This window comes from Vespula vulgaris, chromosome 21 (genome assembly GCF_905475345.1).
Source record: "Vespula vulgaris chromosome 21, iyVesVulg1.1, whole genome shotgun sequence".
In the NCBI taxonomy this organism is placed as follows: Eukaryota; Metazoa; Arthropoda; class Insecta; order Hymenoptera; family Vespidae; genus Vespula; species Vespula vulgaris.
In genome coordinates, this window is record NC_066606.1 from 771,351 (window position 1) to 792,964 (window position 21,614).

Here is a 21,614-nt window from a genome sequence, read left to right on the forward strand (position 1 = left end):
ATCCGACGGTCTATCCATTCATCTATCCATCCATCCATCCATTTATCCATCCATCCATCCATCCATCCATCCATCCATCCATCCATCCATTCGTCCGTTTGTCCATCTATCTATCCATCCATCCCTTTGGTAGTCAGTCGGCTACCTCAACGAAGCAGGCACACTCACAGTGATCACGAGGAGAGCCACGAGAGGGCTTTTCGAAAAGGCACGTCGCTGCCGTAGGAGTGGCTAGACATGTACTAGAGTGGGGTTTGCAATATATATATATACGCACACACACGTACACTCACCCACCCACACACACACGTACACACATACAGACAGAGACAGAGATACGTCTAGAGAAGGTCATGGAAAGAGAAGCGAATAGCCCGAATAGAAAGAGACAGAGAAAGGGCGATAGAGAGAAACCGACCGAGAGAGCGAAGCTGGCAAGAGGAGGGAGTTGTAGGAGTACTGGAGGGGAGAGTCGCGTGCGACGAGAGGGGAGGGTGAGAGGAGTAGTGGGATGGAAGCCGCGAGAGCGTGAGAGGGTTGCGATTGTGCTACAGTCGCACCGCGACACCCCCAACGAGTGAAACCGCGCGCGCCCGGCGATCTCTCTTTCTCTACTCTTCTCTCTCTAGCTCTCTCGTTCTCTCTCTCTCCCTCTCTCTCTCTCTTACTCACCCACTCACTCACTCACTCACTCACTCACTCTGTACCTCTCTACCTCTCTGCCTCGTTCACTTTCTATGTTATATTACTGGTGGCCACGTATACACGAAGGATCCGCTTCGCGAACAGTGCTATGCTTTTAAGGCTGCGATCGAGGCACTCGTCGCTGCCACCAACCTTGTCATCGTCATCGTCAAAAGCGTCATTCTTCGTCTTTTCTTCTTCGTCTCCTTCGGCTTCCGTTTCTTCGACGTCAACGAATTCGGCCGCCACGCTGCCGCCGACCTTGTCCTTGCTCTTGTTCCTTGACCATCGCAACCGTTGCTACTTTCTTCAACAGGATTTTCATCAGTGGTCATTGTACACGGAGGATATCCTCGGACCCTCTAGGAAAGAGCACTCGACGTTTTTCTAATTCGGGTAAGTGAAGTGCTCCTTGTGTCTTTTCCACCTTTCTTTTTCTCTTTTTTCTCTCTCAGACTTCTCTTCTTTTCCTTTTTTGTTCTCTTTCTTTTTTTCTTCGTTTTCTTTTTTTCTTTCTCGCCCTTACGTCGCTCGCTCGCCCTTCACGATTACTCTCGCTCTTATTCACTTCCCCTTATTTTTCACGTCACATCTCGATTAGATTCTAGAATTGGTGAAAAAGGGTGGGTAGAGGAGAAGTACTTTCAGAGACGTTTTCTTACTGGACGCGAACGAAATGGAATCGGACGGCGGAAACCTGTTGATGACGATTCTTTCTCACCTCCGGTAAAATTTGCCGACGACAAGTACCGTTCCGGTCGAGCATCGTCGTTGGCAAATTGAGATATTAAATGGATGGAAGATAATATTTATTTTCCCAACTCGTGTTCTATAATATTCGCGATTAGAATGAAAGTTTCGAAGGCTCTATTTCTCTTGGAATAAAAAAAACGACACGAGTATTATTCTCATTCGTTAGACCTTAGATTTTCACATTTTAATTATTCACGATCTTTATGGAAATATCAAGTGAATCATTGTCCAGTGAATTAGTGCGAAAGAAAATATTTCCTGCGAAGGTGTTGATCGATTTAAAAAAAATCAAACGACAAGAGTGAAAAGTGTAAGTGACTGAAAAGAGGAAAAGTATTCGATAAAAAATTTTCGTTCGTACGAATACGATCGGTTTCTTATCTTTTCCATTCCCATCGAAGAAAAAAAAAAAGAAAAAGAAAAAATTCTCGACAATGTGTGGAACACGCGAAAAGCGTATTTTGGAGAGTCTCTTATACGGCGTGTAACGTGCTACGACCCATGTCTTGCTTCTTCCCATATTCCACCTCCGTATCGTCTTCTCTATCGTTTCCTGACTCCTTCTCCATTGTTTCTACATACAACGTCCTTGCTCTTGCATCCTCCTACGTATTTGTTTTGCTCGTTTGGTGCATCTGTGGCCGATGTCGAAATTGACGCGTCGTCGTTCGCGAGCTCTTCTTTGGAATATTGCCAATGACTACTCACTGATTCGAAGACCTGTTGATGATCCTTCAGCCGGATTAAACGTTCGAGAGATCGTATCATATCGTATCGTATCGTACTCTGAATCGAATCGAATAGTTTCGAAGGAAAAAAAGAAAAAGAAAATCCTACTCGATGAGAGGATGTTTGAATTTTTTATATGTGTGTGATTCGAGAAAGAAAATAATATTAATGTTACCAGTACTTAGGTATATACATCAGTTGCCACTTTAGGCAGTATGCAATTAATTGATCGACTTTTTAAATAGTGTGTGTATATATATATATATATATATATATATATATATATATTCTCGAATCTTGGAAGATCTACTAAAATCCAATAGAAACGTATACAAATGATCGTAGCAACGTTAATCTCGTATCTTCGCCATCTTTACCTTACCTCGAGTTTCTAGATAAATTCATTCGATTTACCGTGCTGCTACGGAGAATTAGTTACAATCGTCAGTAACGAAGGATTCGTTTCTCTGATAGAACAGCAGAAATATCAGTCGACGAACTCAATTGTATCTCTTACTCTCTCTCTCTCTCCCTCTCTTCTTCACTTCTCTCTTTCTTAAATTCATTCTTGTTTAATAAATAGAAGAATATTCTAAGAAGGAAGGAGAACAAAGGATTGTATAAAGAATCGACTATGTCTATCAAAAAAAAAAAAAAAAAAAATACAAAGAAAAAATCCTATCTTTTATTAAAATATAATATTCTTTATCTCCAATCCGTTCGCTCGATGAAAGACGAAGAGAAAGAGAAAGGATACAAAAAAGGGAAGTCGAGTCAAGATACAAAAAAAAAAATTCGAAAAAAAAGAAACAATTTCTTCAACCCCTTTATATTTTTCGATAGTAAAATCGCTACGGTATCAATATCGTGTCATCAATACTAACGTTTCGTACAGTCTATCGATATCGTATCTTTTAGCAGGTGAAAAAACGTGTTATAAAAACCTTTACGAAAAAGATACGAGCGAAAAAGATAAAGAGAGAAAAGAGAGAGAGAGAGAAAGAGAGCTTGTTTGCGGAAGTTGTCTTATCAGCTTGTTTTCGTTTCATTTCCTTCTTTCCCTCTCCCTTTCTCTCTTGTTCTCTCTTTTCTTCGTCACAAAGCGCTAATCTTCGTGAGCACGATCATTTTTACCTTTTTTCCTCAACGCCTTACCTTTTATGTTTACATACGGTCCTTTCTTTTTCGTTTTGCAACGTTCGAGGCGGAACCATTGCACTTTATCTCAAGGGCGTTATTTAACCTGGAACCTTGCCAATAGCGAATGGTGCTGATGTATCAGATACCTGTTGTTGACCCAGCATCTTCAAGGCGAGACAAATTTCGGACGACATGATTAGAGAGTTGGAAGGAGTTGTCGTCGGAAATTGCGTTTCACGAAGTCTCGAATTACCGATGTGTCTGTACTGTTATCTGTGATTTTTCTTTTCGCAAGTTCGTCTTAAAGCTTCGCTAATTGTTTAATCGTTTGAATAATAATTTACAGAGTACGTGAGATCGTTAAATTTGTATTAACTTTACGTACGAATGGTAACTACTAGTCGTAAAATTATTTTCTTTTTTTTTTCCTTTGTTTGAGAACTTTCATCGCGAGATCGAATTTTACTTATAGCGCGTATCTTACTTTTAGTTTCGCAGAACACGAGAAACGTGTAAAAGCGACGATCGACGAAATTGTTTAAGATTAAATGAAAGGATTGAAAGATTCAACTTTTCTCTCGATAAAAGATTACTAGAAGATTCAAGGAAAAAAAAGCAGGTATTTCGGATCTAGATAAAACTTTCGTGGCTCTAACTTTGACAATAGCCTCGCATTTCATTCTTTGCATAGACTTCAAAGATAGTATTACACCTGGAATTTTTCTCTGACAGCGTCAAAGCTTTTTGCAAATAGGAAAAAAGAAAAAAAAAGAGAAAGAAAAGAAAAAATAGAAAAAGAAGAAAAGCGAAAAACAAACAAAAATAAAAAAGAGAGAGAGAGAGAAGAATCATATGAAAAAAGCATTCCCGTCATTTTTGAAAAGGTGCATCGTGGAGGTTTAATGGCTAGATAAATTTTCAATGAGTTTGTTTATCACGATGGTGTCGCATACGAAAGCCGGAGAAAAAAAAAGATATATTTAAATACCGTGCTATACCATCGATACTCATACAGCGTTTCAGCGAAATAGATCGATCGTGCGCATTTCGATAGATTATCCTTTTCGATCGCGCGCATCTTGGAGTGTCGGGCGAAGTAACCGAACGAAAATTTATTTATCGCGAAACTAGAGTTAATAGCGAATGGATCGTTTCACGAAAGATAATATCCCCTGGATGGGTTTCTATCGTCTACCGAGTTAAATTAATCGTCGTAAAAAAAGCGCTAACCTTGGCAGGCATATCGTAAAGTTCTATTGGATCGGGCCGAGCAAACTCTTTGCCGTATAACTCGACGTTTACTTTACGGATTTTCCACTTGAAACGACGAACGTCGAAGTGGTGTTACGCCGAGCTGTCTTCGTGTGAACATCGAGAGTGAGCGAGAGAGAGAGAGAGAAAGGAAGAGAGCATCTTAGATCTCCCTAAGGACAAAGAGAAAGATAGAGAGATAGAGAGGGTGAAAAGGAGTGTGAGAGAAAGAGAGAAAGAAAGAGAGAGAGAGAGAGAGAGAAGATAGAAGTGATCCTAAGGGTCCACTCGACTGATGAGAGTATCACGTAGTTAAACATTGAACGCTCACATATCTTCCACGGTCCACGGACATCCTGATAGACGCGTCCTGATGAAAGTTTCATCGTTGACTTTGTCCTACTCTCTTCCTCTCTCAACTCTCTCAGCACCTCGATAATTGCCAAGATTTAACCTTTCTTCCGGCGGTCAATGAAGGCTTTTTCGATTATCCGATCGACGTGCGCCGGAAACTGGTGATCGCTTTCGGTCTTGCCATCCCTCATCTTTTCTTCTCCTTTCTTCGTGCATACTTTTTCCTTTTTTTCTCTCTTCATTTTCAAACTCTCTCTCCCTCTCATTCTCTCTCTCTATGTTTTTTTTAACGTGCACTGGCTTCATCATTCTCCAGCCCCGCTAAATCTCCCATTCCTACGTCGTTCCGACACGCTTTTCGATTTTGTTAAGAAGAGGAGATATTCCTTAATCGAATTCTCACGCCGAGGCGTGCGTGGCTATAATGGATTACGTGGAATGGAATTCGACTTTCTTTTTGCTTTTTCCAGCACGTGGATAACATATACTGTGCTCTATTCAATATTGCCCGGTGGCTTGGAAAGTGGATCGACAATAGAATTGAAAGAGTTAGGTATATACTTGTTCATATCTCTTTTTTTTCTCGTTCTCATTTGTTCGTTTTATTTTCATCTATACGTAACAACAATCTTATTTACGAAAATTATTACAGTTTCCATTAGTCGCAGTCGGTGCTTTATAAATTCTTGAACATCGATTAGCAAATTGTACCATTCGTACGTAACGATATCGTCCATTCAATTCTCGAAACTTTCCTGATATAATTTATCTCTTATTACGATTAGAAATTAGCGATGATAAAAATACAACGACTATCAAGGAAAGAAAATATGAAAAATCATGGAAGAAACATCGGCTTATCTAAGAGAACTGCATCGAATTTTTATGCCCTTCTAGGGTGATATAAGAGATGGATAAGAGAGAAAGAAAGGGAGAAAGAGAAAGTTAATAAAAATTCTACCTCCCTATCTTCTCGCCTAATGCCCCGACAAATCGCTCGTAAATTTCTTTCAATGTACACGCTTACATAATCCTCAGTTATCGAGCGGAATAAGAAGAGCGCGAGTAACGCGAAGCCGACGTCCGGTGGTGGGGGAGGTTTCAAGGGTGAGAGGTGAGGGGCAAAGTGAGTGAAACTTGGGGGTTTGAGCACGATGATAAAGGAAGTCAAGAACGGAGTAAGAAGTCCCGAGGCATTATATCGCGCGATTATCAACAGGTCCTCCTCTCCATTTAAGCATTCATTGGCAATCATCCAAGTGGCATTCTGGCCCTCTCTCGACCGAAGGAATCGAAAGACCGCGTGGTACGCGAACTTGCTTTTCCATTTCCTTTTTCTCCACTCTTCAAACTCTATAGAAGTAGCTATAGTTTATTCATAGATCTTCTATCGGATCGTCTATTTCTCGTCTATCTCTCTTTTTTAGTATCAACTTTTTCTCATTTTTTAATGTCTCCTTCTTATTATTCTTTTTTACTTCGTTTTGTACTTTTGCTCGCACGCATCTACGTATCCAATCTTATATTCCAATCGATTTGTTCTACGACGGAAGGTTTCTAATACCCTCAGGAATTTTTGATTTTCATAAAATCTCGTAGAGTGCATTGGCGTCTTTTTCTTTTTTTTTTCTTTCGAGCGACGACCTTCTTTTCAGCGGATATTAAATAATTTGACTTGTTATGTAGTTAATGGATTTAGTCCTTAGAGAATGAAAAGATATGGTTTTCTATTTATTGTAGATATTCGTAGACTGCAGATATTATATTTATTAAAGAACGTTAATAACCACCTATGAGTATCCTATAGAGATATGACGTAGATACGAGCCACGCTAGCGGAACCTCGCACTGGCCAATCACGAAAAACGTGCTTTTTGCAACGTTATCGTTGCATTTACTCAATTTGCATTCTAATCGTTCTAATTCGATCGAGTCTCTTTTTGAGGAAAAATCGATGTGTAGATATAAGTTATTTACAATTGCAAATACTTTTAAATATTTCCTTCCCCTGGCCCGCTTATATAGTCAGCCAGCGTTTCGAACATGATGCAATTTTCACATGAAAAACATTTTCTCGTCGTTCCTTTCGTAAGCCGATACTCTCCGAATGAACATTCAGACATTTTAATTAAAATCCAAATTTTCCGAGTTAGATATTTCTCTTCGTTAATTTAAGCACGATTTGAACGTTAACGCTTGTCCTTTGAACGAATAAATAAATAAAATTCAAAGGAACGAGTGGTCCTTTTACGAAACGGCAAGGACATGGTCATTAAACGGACATTTTCCGTTAGCAAATAATAACCGATGAGGGAGCGCGCGCGTTCTTCGTCTGGCTATGCATGCGCTCGTTATTCCCCTTTTATTTGTTTCTTTTTTCTTTTTTTCTCTTTTTTTCTTTTATCTACCCTCTCCTTTGCCGGCATCGCAAAATTTCAGATTGCGCTTTAATATCCGGCGACCGCTTAATACGCGATGACGCTTTTTCTGGGATTTCGAAGCTTTATTACAAAAAAGGTTCGACCTAGCCGACGGGGACGGCAGATGTCACGTATGCTTTTTTTTGCCACGTATGACCGTCGATACGCCTCCCACCCTCCCTCCCACCCTCCTCATTCTCCTCCTCCTCCTCCCTCAATTGCTGGACCCATCTCTATACCCCTATCACCATCCCACGCAATCCCCTTTCCATTTCTATCCAGCAGTGGAGCGTTCACGTCGAAATGTCCTTCTCCTTTCTCCTTCGCATCCTTGTGACACGCTTGTCCTGCCAAACTTTCCTTTGTGAAATGAGTTTGCGCATTCTGAAACGTTACGAGCGTGTATGTATCTACGTATCTATTATCTCTATACTCGTCTGCGTTGGTGCGTAGGACGAAGAGAAGAGAAGAGAAAGAAATCCAATTGGAAACGGACTAGAAAAATTAATCATTATCTTTGATCTTTTTATACGCGTTGGTCCGTTCGATTTTTGTTACGAATGGTAATGTTGTATATTCTCGTAGGATATTTAAATCGAATATTTAAATTCATCAAACTGCATTCATGATCGTCTTAATAATAATATATGTATATAATTAATTATATACTTATATGGCTTATACTAGATTCTCGTCAATAGATACGATCAATAGTTTTGTAATAATGTAGAAATTACGAGAACGTTCGTAAAAAATGAACGATTATAGATTCTCGCGGATATTAACAATGAAGTTTCATCGATAGAGGCAGCACAGATTATTGAATGACTCTCGCATTTGCTATTTTCGGAGGAGAGACTTCCGATGTTTTTGTAAACATGAAAAAATCCGGCAATTAAATTTTTATCATTAAAAGTACGATTAAACGACAGCATATGTTTTTAAAGGAACAACGCTGAGCTATAAAATTTGCATTCGTAAATATATTTCGGTTTTACATACATTTTTTTTTTGCGTTGACGCTACAACCAATTCACTCGTTATACCGAATAGAAAAAGTAAAAAAGAGCGCAAAAGAGGATGACGTCGGTATAATAATAATTATAAATTTGTTGCATTCACTCATTCTATTTACCTGTAGTATACGTCTCTAGCGTAAAACAACGTAACGTACAATCGTGTAACAAAATCGTAATACTTTTTTTTCCATTTCTTTTTGTCACCTACGTGCTTCAAAGAATTACAATTGTTTGAACATTGAACGAAGAGAGGAGACACCAGACGCGATAAAAAGTACTCGAACGTCGGCCGATCATTACTCTAATCTCTACATTTATTTCAAGCACGTTTTATATTAAAGTCATCTCGTCAATCGATTAATTATCAATCATCGAGATAATTCGGCCATGATCATCGAACGTGAAACTGATATTCGAGCGTTCTCGCTCGAGATATATCGTCGGATAAAAGAAAAGAGTAAAAAAAAGGAGAAGAGAGAGGAGAGTAAACAACAAATTGATTGCTAGTTTTAGCGCTGGACAGTACGTATACGATATGATATTAACCTTTCAAGTATTCATCGCCATTTGCTGAAATGGAAGACAATAAAGACAAAGTCTCGTTAAAACCGAAGATTCTATGGATTCCTCTTCGTTAAAACGATTTGATTGTATAAAAACGACGTATACAAATATTACAAAAAACGTTACGGATAAAGCTAACGAGAATGGAAATTTCCAACGAATAATTGGTAGAACGACGGTGACTCGAATTAAAATGATAATTAGAAAGAGAGAACGAAAAAAGTTTGACGATTTGAGCCAATTAACAATCTCGATAAAACGCATCTTTTCAAATTACGTTCTTAAGGGGATATCTTTCGGTTTCTTCCTTTTTTTTCCTCTTTCCTTTTTCTTTTTTTCTTTTTCGTTGAATATCGCGCTGGATCCCAATGGAACGAAAAGGAGGAAAAAGAACGGAGAAACGAAGAGAAAGAGAGAATACTGCTAGCATCCAGATTTGCCAGGCCGCGATTGTAGTGCTTGGATATTCCTGGCAGCCTCAATCGACGATGCATTAAAAGCACCGTCGAAATGGCATATCGGCGAATGCGGATCGCGAGAACGCATTTACTTCGCAGATATAATGCACTCTCGGGGAATTTCATTGTAATACGATCGCATTAAACAGAGAAACGGTGATCCTGTTAAAGATCGTCCGTGCGAAGGATATCTCTTTCTCTCTCTCTTTCTCTTGTTCTCTTTTAAAAAATATAATATAAAGAAAGAAGGTTTCGCACTTCTCCGGCACTTTCGTACAAGGGAAATGCTTTTAAATCGGAACATTTCGACATTTCGTATATGTATATATATATGTGTGTGTATATATATCGCATTTCTTCTTTCGAAAATTTACAACGTAAAAGTCGAAGTGCGAAATCGTATATATGTATGCTGCATACGTCGGAGTATTATATTTTGATGGAACTATGCAAGTACCATCATTTATTCAATAGTATTCCTGATAATATCGACGATATTCACATGGATTAATTGATTGAAATAGGACACCCTTTACAGCCTCGGTCCAATGTTCCCTTTCATCGAGAAATTTCTTTCGTGGAATATCGAAGCGATGCAATCAATGATCGTATTATTGTATTATCGAATCACATACGATCCTTTATCGAAATAATCGAAAAATTATTATAACAAAACAGATATATATAGGTAGAGAGAGAGAGAGGGAGAGAGTGATAAGAACAGGTAGGACCAAGTGGAGGATGGAAATAAAGCTGCTTTCGAATTCATCTCAATGTTATCATGACATTTATCTAAGGCTTATCGCAAGGCAGACTTGGAATGCGACGCATCAGTCACGAAATGAAGTACGTTCTCAGAAGAGAGGAGTCGAGACGAGGAAGAAAATGGAGAGGAGGATTGGTACATAGGGTGTAGTATGTGAGAGATCGTAGAGGATGGCATACGCTGAAGCGTTATAAATTGTTCCATATGCAGTGCATTAGAGTAAGCTTGGCACGCACTGGACGTACCTCCTATTTATTGCGAAAATCCACCCGAGCTGCATGGTAATTCCTAGGAAAGTTACAATGAGATGTTCTATTTGAAATATAACAACCCGTCTAAGATCTTTCTTGTCATTTTCTTACCGCGAGTGAATTATTTCTTTTTTCCTTTTTCGTCTTTTTTTCCTTTATTTCTTTCTTTTTTTTTTCTTCTTCCATTTTTTATTTTTTCTGATCTTAGTAAAAACGCTGAAATAAAAAAGCTGAAATAAAAAGAAAAAAACTGTTATAAACTATTAACAAAAACTTCTCTATCCTCGTAAAAGACAATTGATACGAAGGAAGCAAAAGAGATGGGATTAGCGAGCAAAAAGGAGAAAGAAAGAAAAAGAAAGAAAGAGAGAGAGAGAGAGAAAAAGAGAAAGAGATGAAACGATCAGGCGTCGAAGGACGACGCACTATGAACATTGAAAGCGAACCGGGGTGGAGACGATAGTGGGGCTTGAAAGGAGTGGGGTTGGAGGGGTTGCTCGGTCTACGCTGAAGCGTTATAAATTGTTCCATATGCACTGCATTAGAGTATAACGCGGCGGCTCAACCGCGCACCGGACGTCCCTCGTATTTATTGCGATAGGTTTTCGGGAGCAAAACGCTCGACCCGCCAAATTTATCGTTTCGCGCACAAAGACCACTTTCCCGGATATGCTCTTCTCTCTCATTTTGATCTCTCTCTTTCTCTTTCTCACATATACACACACGAATACATACGGACACACAGAGACGTTTTCATCCCTTGTTATGATTGTTGTTGTCGTTGTAGTCGGCCCATCTCGGTTTCCCTTTGGAACGGCAAATATGCGAGCGAATTTCTCGCTAAAATTCAACGACTAATTTTTCAACACCCTTCCTACCGTTTTGTTTTCACAGCCGATGCGTGCACTTTTTTGGACTGTACCACCACGCGCCTCTCTCTCTCTTTCTATCTCTCTGTTTTATAACGTTCATACGTTGCCAGTTCTTTTTTATTATTCTTGTTTCTTTTGTTGTTAATTAAAATATGATTTACTCGCGATGAAAGGTCTAGTCCGAAATTGAGACTAACAATAATTATCATTGGTTTATCGTAATCACGAGGAATTTATAAGCTCGTTAATAGTTAATAATTATATATATATATTTATGAGGAGAAACGTGAATAAAAAATTTGATGAGACAATAGTAATAATTGTACCAAGGAAAATGAAATGATCATTATTGTCAAATAATCTAAAAAGAGGAAGAATCGAATAACAATAGTGCGAATGCTTTCAACGTCTTCATCGAATACTTCCTTTCCCTTTTCATAAATAAGCTATTCGACGGGAAGCATTTGAACAATGGAGTCGTCGGGCATTCGGATAAAGCGAGCTTGCGAACGGCTATAAAGTTGGCTGGGGGTAAGAGTAGTGGACGTCTTAATGCTTTATTGCGTCGTGTTGCCTCGAAGCAAGGAAAGCAATCGACTCTTCGAAACTGAAGTTTCCGCGGAGTTCGCTGGGCACGAGGTTGCCTTTAGGCTACGTTAGAAGCCTTCTTCGACTTCAGTATTAGTAGCATCCTATCTACTCGGCTACCAACGAGAGGAAAGATCGAAAATGCGAGTAGAATCTCCTCACGATTTTCTATCATTTTCTTTTACTAGCACTGTAGTCAGCCCAATAGCGATAATCGCAATGAAAAGAATAGCTTTCAGAAAGTTCATCGAGATTGATCTAAGGTCGATTGTTACGCTTTCTTTTTTCTTTTTCTTTTTCTTTTTTGGGGCTTTGAAAAAAAAAAACAAATAATACAACCACGTTCGGTCAATTTTGAAAAATAATAATGATACACTCCTATCAACGACTTGATTTATAATATCAATCAAAGATGAGTTATCTGTTCAATAGTTATTCAATATGAAACACACACTCTCTCTCTTCTCTCTTTCTCTCTCTTATATTTTCATGATAATCATTCAAGTTACACGTTTATCATATAAAATGATGTCTCTAATCGTCATCATCCCTTTCGTAATTCCTCGTATCATTTTAATTTCTCTCGACAATAAAGTTAACGTTTTAAATAAATTTCGTTCTTCTTTCCATCGTTACATTTTTTTGAAGATTTAATTTTCCCGACTGACAAAAGAGAAAGAGAGAGACAGCGACAGAGATAGAATTTTAAAGAGAGAAAGAGAAAGAGAGACAGACTGACAGAAAGAGAGAGAAAGAGAGAGAGAGAGAGAGAGAGTCGAACGAGTTGAACGTACAGAGGATTTCCAGTCTCGCCATCCGAAATTCGAATTCTCCGTTCGGTGGTAGCCCGAACCGATTATCGGTTACGACGGTGTTGGCGGCGGCGTTGTATATATCGAGTGATTAATGAGCGTGCCGATAGGCGCGCGAGATCGAGTTCGAAGCCGGCCGATAATTTATTAAGATTCGAAAGCCGCCAATCGAAACGCTCGTACGGGCCCTTTGCCAGCCTCTCCGACCCTCCCTTCCAACAATCCCTTCGCTTTTACCAACCCCCTTTATCCCTCTCGGACACTACGCCACCACAATCAAATCGAATGTTCACAGACTCGTCCTGCACACGGTTATATGCTTCAACTCGTGTGCGCGCGCGAGTTCACACACACACGTATACATGGTAATCGTATAGGACACTCTCTCTTTCTCTCTCGCTCTTGCTCTTTCTATTCTCCGATCGAGAGTATTCACGTGCTCGTGATAAAACGTTTTAATTAATATCGCAGGAACTAGGTAAGTACCCACGAATAATGTTTCTTCGATTCTCTTTCTCGTTTAGACTTTGGCACGTTAAATAATTATTGAGGTAAAATTTAAGACTAGTAAGTTTGCTTTGACACACACCGAATCGTACGCGGAAGATTATTATCTTCGAGCGATAGTAGAAATAATTTAGATAAAAGAGAAACGTATTATTATATATAGTTTTCCTTTTTTAATTCCTTTCTACTTCATCGTAATATTTGTGGAAACTATAGCTATGATTTTACATAAAAGTCGATACTATTATAGCGAAATATTCCAATAAAATAATACGAAAAAGAGATCGCGAATTTCAAACATTTTATAGGGATTGCGTTACATTTTCGAAAGTATCTAAATGTGAACATGTATTTCGTATGTAAATTTGATCGATTAAATGACAATATATCGTACTTGCTAGTTCGAGTCCGGGTATTTGTTATGCGGTAGCAGTAATCGACATTTGTTTCCATTTTCTCACGTGGCCGAGAGGAACGTGTACCATCAGACGCTTAGAAATTCATAATGGCGATACGGCTGTGTTTAAAATTTTACTTTCGAAATGTCGCATCGATAAAGAAAAAAACGAAGGAGAAACGAGAAACAAGAAACTTATTTCAACGTGTATACGAAGAAATTAATTGGATTTTCCTCGGAGAAGATCTTGATGTCGTATCTACTTTCGTTCATTCATTTCGACGTACCGAAAACGGAGTGCCGCTTTGCCACGGGATTCCATTTCAGAGCTTTCTAACCCAGTTTTGTGAAGCACGTACATATGTACCGTATACATAGAACGTAATGATAAAACAGTCGTCGTATAAAAGAAAATGCTATCGGGGAAACAATGTGACCATTAAATCGTATTTTCTAACAGGTACATTCCTTACATCCCCGTGTAGTCCTTATTTTAAAACAGAAAATACGTATCTTAATGGAAGATTCTCAATTAGATCCTTAAAATAGGAAAGAAGAAACGTGTTGGTAACGATCTTATCAAATGATAAATGTATTAAGAAGATAATCGTAAATTACGAAGAGTGTCAAAAAGTATAATCGGAAATTTCCTCTCCCGAATTTAAATCAACCATTATATTATACATACCATGATCGCCCTCGATCGATCGATCGTAGAACTTTAGGATTGGAGGACTTACGAGAAAGAAATTCGTTGTCGTTATCGTCGAGATGCGATAGAAATCGTTGGTCGAGGGTCGATTCGGCGGCTCTCGTCATTTCGAGATACTCGCGCTCGAGTGCTTTCGAGACACTTTTTGATTTAATCGCGAGATCGAGCATTCGAGTGAGCACTCCTACACCGAAGTAGACGTCCCTTTGTGGCGAGCACAACGCTCTGTGGCCCTCGACGCTCGACGACTGGAAACAATGAGCTTCGTTTCGAGCATCGTTTCTTCGACACTATGAACAGTGCCAATACCGGATGAATGTGAACGTAGTGCTCCTTTCCTTCTTTCCCCTTTCCCCTTTCCCCTTTCTTCTTTCGTCTTTACCTCTTTCTTCGCATCTGTTCTCGCAAAATGGAGAATAGAACTCACTTTCGGAAACGTCATCGAGGATAATTTACTCTCCGGGATAATTTTCTTTCTATTTAACGCTAATTACGATCCATCTCTTAGCGAATTAAACCGTACGATTGAAATGAAATACGCGTGGGTACGTATCTAATACGTTCTTTTTACATCTTGTAACGAGCTCTTTCATCATATTTTCTTACGATTAATCCGATCCATATAACATTCGCTCGTGATTTTTTTCCTTTTACGAACGCACGTTGAATATGCAAAGCAGTAATTGAACGATAGAGGAATTAGAGAATTTGAGATTTGAAGCGAAACGAAGCGAGTTGAATCGGATATAAGGGAACGTTCTGAAGGATCGTCGGGAATACCTTATAAACTCTTCCTCGAATGAAACGTATTATCGAATGTAAATATTAGTGTTAATTTGAAGATAAATAAAAAGTATCTCTGTCGAGTTGGTCTCTTTAAAATCTTAGGGCATAGGGGCACACGGAAGGAAAATGAGAAGAGCTAGAGGAAGAAGAGGAAGAAGAAGGATAAAAAGAAAAAGGCAAAAAAGGAGAAAAAAAGGAAAAGAAGCAAAAGAAGAAGAAGAAGAAGAAAGACGTTGAGCAGTTTCCGAGATTATACCTATAGTTCGAACGACTCGTCTCTCAAGCCGTCCTTCACGCTCTCTAGATCTCTTTCCTTACCCCTTCGCGCACGGCAGTTGATCCCATCAGAAGTTTCCAGTATGTTTATAATCCACTAATCGCTCGCCTTTCTCAGGCACAATTTAAAACTTTTCCACGACGCCGTTATCCTTGAGTTCTCTCTTTCCCTTTCTATCTCTATCTATCTCTATATCTCTCTAACACCCTTCGTTCCCGTTGGTCCTTCTCCTTAACCCGACTTCATTTTGCGGCTCATAGACCGTCGAATTTCACGGAGTTACCTCTGACGCGCTTCCAAAAGATTCAACTAAAGGAAACGACGTCGAAGTGGTTGGATCTTCCAAAACGTTGGAAGGCAAAACGAGAATCTCCATTTTATTAGGCAGGAGCTGTAATATCGCACTTTTAATTATCCCACCAAACTAAATCTTTGAGAAATTTCGTTTTTACGATAAATCGTTTCTTCCTTAAAAACAAAAATACTGATATTCTGGGAAATTTTTATCGTATGAATCAAATAAGGCTATTCATCACTCCTCGTTTTTTACCATCGTTCGAATCAACGATGAGTACAAGCGTACTTCTTGAAAAATTTATTTGACTTTTATTGTCTCAAATTATGTTTTTTGTCATCACGATTTATATTCTTTTTGCATTTATTGTAAGTAAAAAGAGAAAAAAAAACGCGTACCAAACGAGAATTTAACGCGTATTGTTATCACAGACTCATATTAGCATCAAAAAAGGATATAAATATAAGAGACCGAAAAAGTTTGAGTTCACGGTCTGCTACCAACACTACTTACTATAATACCGCACTAAGCCGATTGTTATGTTACGCATGAGAGGGGTATAATCTACGCAAGCTTATACAACGATACGATAAGCGCATCCTGACGAGGACAATGTTCCTCGCTCGCACTTGTAGTTGATATTTTGTTCATATCTGTCGCTGAAATCATACTTCGAGGTGATGAACAGCTTTTATGTAAGCGTAGCGAGGATCTGAAATCTACAATTCGTTATAATTTATTCAAAAACGTTTAGAAGCGCGACGTTTGTTCCAATAACGAAGTCTAACAAAATAAATTCATCGAATGATTCGAGTGAGACATTGTTAATAACTATAATGTATATGATCAAATTTATATCTTGATTGATACGTGCACTTCAAAGAAAAATAAAATTGTTACAATATGATACCATTAGTATTTACAATCGAAACAATTGATGCTTATATTTGCAAACTAATGTTTATGTGTATTCAGTAGAATCTATGTATATTGAACGATTGATAGTTACGTATCGACGTTGCGCATCGGTGAACGTATAAAATACGAAACGTTCAACGATTGGAAACTTCCTATTTTCCTCTCGTAAATACTGCGTATAAATATTCGTTCGAATTCCTGAAAACGGCAGAATTAACAAAGTATTTCGATAAAATATTGAACGATATAGACGAGTTTTATATAGTAAATGTGCGTGCGCGCGTGTGTGTGCATATGGATGTATGTATTTTTTCCTTCTACCCACCAAACAAAATATGCAGTTCAAAGTGTATTTCAATTTTCTAGCATTTAATTATTTTTTTCATTCTTTTTTTCCCTCTTGTAATTAAGGGATATACAATTTTTAATTCGTATTTAGGCCTACATCTATAATAGACAATGCTAATTTTATTGTATCTATATACGTGTACTTATCACTCTCTCTCTCTTTTTTTCATATTGAACTTCGTCTTTTTGTTTCCTCTCTTTGTCTTGAATTTAGTAAAGTGAGGAAAAACTTTTCGAATACTCCGTGGACGTGGTCGAAGTATCAAATTAAGGATTGATCGAGCGTAAACGCGAAAAGACACGACGCAAAATGGCGCAATGATACGAGAGCCATGAAGTTTGCACAGTAAAAATTAAAGTTTATTCGCTTGTAATAAAGTCCCACTTTTCTTCTCCCTTTAATTTATCGAACGAGTTGGCGAAGAAAAATAAAAAGAGAAGAGAAAGGATAAAAAGAGTGATCGAATTGATTAAAAGCAAAGATAATTTCGCGTGACGTGTAAAAGGTACCGATGGCCTCAGGATCCTCTTTGAAAATTGTTTATCTTGATTAAAAATAAAATCGAAGTGAGAAATCTTTTGCCCTGGAGCATTATCCTGATCATTTTTTGAAATTTCATTTCCTCGCGTTTCTACTTTTTCTCTCGCGTTCTCGTACTTTTTCATTATTTTTATCTTTTTCTTTTCCTATTCTCGAACTCTCTCCTCTTTTATTTCTTCTTTCTTTCCTTCTTTCTTTCTTTCTTTCCTTTATTTTTCACTTTAGTTCGTATGAAGATCATATTCGTACAAAGATCATCTCGTGAACGATGTACCTATGCACTCTGTATTATCACGCATTATAGCGAGATACAACCTGGCGTTACTAATATCTAATATGTATTAGCGTTCTCGCGGATTAACATAGAATTCTGTGCAATATAATTAATAAACTAATGGAACTAATAGAATAATGATATATGCATTAATTTACGACTTAATCTATAAATCTTAAAACTATTTTTCATAAAAAATAATGATTAAAATGAAAAACGATTCAAATGAAAATTATGAAATTTCCAGTGATCTTTTAGTACTTTATACAGTATGCTCTTTATGTTTTTTAATTTTGTGTATCATGTATATATATAATTTTTTTTTGCCGACGTCTCATAGAATCATTTCACTTGTTTAATAATTAGAATCTTTAAAACGCTTTGAAGAAACACATGTTTGGTGGTTGGGCGATGAGCCACGTAAAGGGAACATTTCTGATTCGTGTTTTGTAACGTAGAAAGGTATGTTTTAATTACGAGCCACATCAGACATATTAAATTACGACTTTTGCCGTTGGCAACATGTAAATTATTAAAAACCTTCCGTCCTTTCATACATATACAATGAATACGATACAGAAAATTTTTCTTTAAAAATAATCGAAATTCTGTTGATCCAAAACTTAATTTTTATTTGTTTCTGTTGACCTTGTACTTTATATTTTTCTTTTTTCTACATTTCCTATTTTTCTTTCTTACCTCTGAATAATTAAAACATCTCTCATAATATGAAATATAAAATGAAATATAAAAGGAAACGAAGCCGAGTCTAATAATGAGAGGCACTTGTTCAATAAGGCACAAAGTAAATGCAAAAACAGAAAAAGAGATTGCGAGACCATCCGTTTCTACTTTACTCTATACTAATCCTATAAAGGAATCCCGACGCTAAAAATGAAACTTACATGTACGAGTTGAAAATTAAATTGCTTATGAGGAATTTCCTCATATTCTTAAATGAAAATGACATGAGGAGATGAAGATGAAGATAGAGAGAGAGAGAGAGAGAGAGAGAGAGAGAGAGAGAGAGGAAAGAAAGAAAGAGAAAGTGTAATAAGAAATAGTCAAAGAAACGTTAAAGACGACATAAAAGTATGGGGTAGCAAGTGGCATGTGTATAGTATGCAATGGACGTTCCGACGAGGTTACGTAAAATGAATCATTTTATTTCATGGAAGAGTGAACGCGTCGGTCACAGGGGTAGACGAGGATCCTTTCGACGAGGGTGAAGAGAAAAGAGAAAAAAGAAAAAGAGAGTGAGAGAGAGAGAGAAAGAGAGAGAGAGAGAATCAGAGACTGGGCACGTGGTGCGTGCGAATCATGCCGTACCGCATTCCCTATTCTGTTTTCACCATGGAAAAAGGTTCTCGTTTTCTCGTTCGCTCATTCTATACGTTTATCTGTTCGTCTCTCTCTCTCTCTCTCTCTCTCTCTCTCTCTCTCCCTCTCTGTGTTTCTGTCTCTGTCTCTCTCCTTCTCCCTCTCCCTCGCTCTTTCTCTTTCCGTGCCACGTGAAATCGTTTCGCGATCTTCGGTCACTGGAAAAAATTGACGATGCATGGAAACGGCAGGGAGAAGAGGAATCTCTGTGCACGGTTCACGAGATAATTCTCGCGTTTCGAAATTCTCGCGAATCGAAATGCCGAACGAAATGCACACGCTCGCTGCTAGAGATAAAAATCGAGATAGATAGATACAGATATCGAGATATGTAGGTTTTTACAAGTTTTCAAAGAACTCGAAATTCTCGCGTGGATTTAATTTTAATTATACAACGTAAAAAAAGAGAAAAAAAAAAGAAAAAAAGGAGAAAGGAAAGGGACGATTGATTTAATTTTTTATCTTATCTATTTTCGTAATTTTATGATAAACATTTCAGGTAATATTGATTTCTACTTTTCTAATAGAAATAGCGAATTATGCGAAGCTTTTTATCGTTCGCTTTCTCGTCGACGTAAAGCGATTTCAGGAAATCAACTTCAACGAAAAGCAACGAACTATGGCGATCTAAAGGCAAATCGACCCTCGAACGATGTAGAATTCAACGCTTTATTGGTTAACTTTATTCATCGAAACGTTAGCAACCAAACGGGACGTAGCGAGCGCAATCAATGCTTCGCTATCGGTTGCATAGTTCGTGGATCTCAATTTCCGCATCGGTTTACCTCTCGCCTCATTCGTAACATCGCTCACGGTTTCTGGCCTCTAAAATCGTACCAGACGATTTTACGTTCACTTTTTTTTTCTAAATCTCTCATCGAAATCGTTGCGAATTTTACTTTTATCGAAACTCCATAATCGCTTTAAATAAGATAAGAGATACTCGATTCATCCTGATAACTCATTAAACAAAACATCGATCGCATTAATATTTCGATCGTAAAAAATAAAAAAGAAGAAAGAAGAAAATGAGAGACGTGTAATTAATGAATCGTGTAAAATGAGATATTAATTCGATCGAGTATCCTCTTTCATTGTCTTTACATCGTTTTTACTGTTTTATTATTTATTTATTTATTTACTTTTCTTTAAATCATACACGAACGCACCGTTAACTTCAGTCGCACTAATTTCTTTCGCGACGAATCGCTACGAGTCGAATTTTCGATATAGACAGCGATATATTTCCGACGATAAATCTTAATCCGTTAATAACGGTCGGACGAAGCGAGAGAACGCAAACAAATCTCGATTAGCCGCCGTGAAAGAGGTGTGTGGCCATTAAACGTTAAAGCTAAAAAAAGAATGAAAAGAAGAGAAAACTTTATCGCGATACGTCGGCGGTATATTGGAAACGTGTCGGTCGCGAAGTTTCTTTTCTAATCGTCGCACGTTGGATAAGAGCAACCGTATGAGAGTTTGCCGAAGGGCTTGGTAAATTCCATGGATTCTGAAAGTGGCTTTATACCAGGGTAAAGTGAACACGAAAGAGGGAAAAGGATAGGGAAAGAGACAAAGAGTGATGGAGAGTGATAAAGGGTGAAAGTCTGAGAGAGAGAGACAGAGAGAGAGAGAGAGAGAGAGAGAGAGAAGAGAGAGGATGAGAGAGGATGAGAGAGTGAGAGGGTGAGAGTGTTCGGTGAATGGTGCATGCGAGGAGAAGAGATCTTGAAGCTCATTCAGTGGGAACGAAATCCTTCGCGTCCCTTGAAAGTGTTGAGGATGTCGAGCACGTAGCTCGGTTCCTGATCATCGCCCGAAGGATGGAAGATAGTAAATATGATAGTAAATATATAGAAATCTTGAGGATATTCGGGAAAGCTCGCGAATCGTACAGTAAGTACGGTTTATTCTTCTTTCGTACGATTCTATTATTTAACTGTGAACAAATCAAGGATATCAGATTGCATTTATATCAAGGAATACGATTTATTTCTTTTTTTCTTTTTTCGTTTTTCTCTCTTTTTTCTTTCTCTCCGATTTTTGTAAATATTTACGTCCATATACGTTCGAAGGTATGCTCTTGTACGTGTATATTAAAAAGTGACTTTTAATTGTTGCGCGTCGATATATATTATATGGATATCGCGAAAGTTCGTACGATAGCTTTAAAATATTTCTACGAATGTGCATAATCTGAAAAATCGTAAATCGTTCGAACGATGTTTCGACTATTTTATCTTTTTCACGGAGAATATCCTATCGGATTTGGACGATTGACTTTCTACCGAATTAACGCAAAGCCGCAATCACTTTTCGAGAGATCGAAACGATTTGTCCTTATTTTTTGGGATATCTACCAGCTCGTCGCACATCATTTCTCATCTTTCTACCTCACCGTTACTTTCGCACGATCACGTTTTAATCGATGTGAAATTTTCGTTAACGTTCTCCGTGAGATAGGAGCCTTTCGTCCGAAATTTATTCACACGCGCGGTTAGTGGTTTTGCGATTGCAC

At 38.1% G+C, this 21,614-nt stretch overlaps 1 protein-coding gene across 7 annotated transcripts in view; it reads left to right on the forward strand.

The window, feature by feature from the left end:
* The first annotated feature begins 481 nt into the window (after window positions 1–481).
* The window catches only part of LOC127071373 (lachesin-like), a 104,364-nt gene continuing 83,231 nt past the window's right edge, over window positions 482–21,614 (forward strand). For 3 of the 7 annotated variants that reach the window (XM_051010606.1, XM_051010610.1, XM_051010607.1), the window contains exon 1: window positions 482–1,080. The gene's annotated coding sequence lies outside the window, so the exon portion shown is untranslated. Of the gene's footprint in view, window positions 1,081–20,390; window positions 20,629–20,721; window positions 20,993–21,614 lie in introns of those variants that run through there. The other 4 variants (XM_051010603.1, XM_051010604.1, XM_051010608.1 and 1 more) reach the window with 4 other exon arrangements.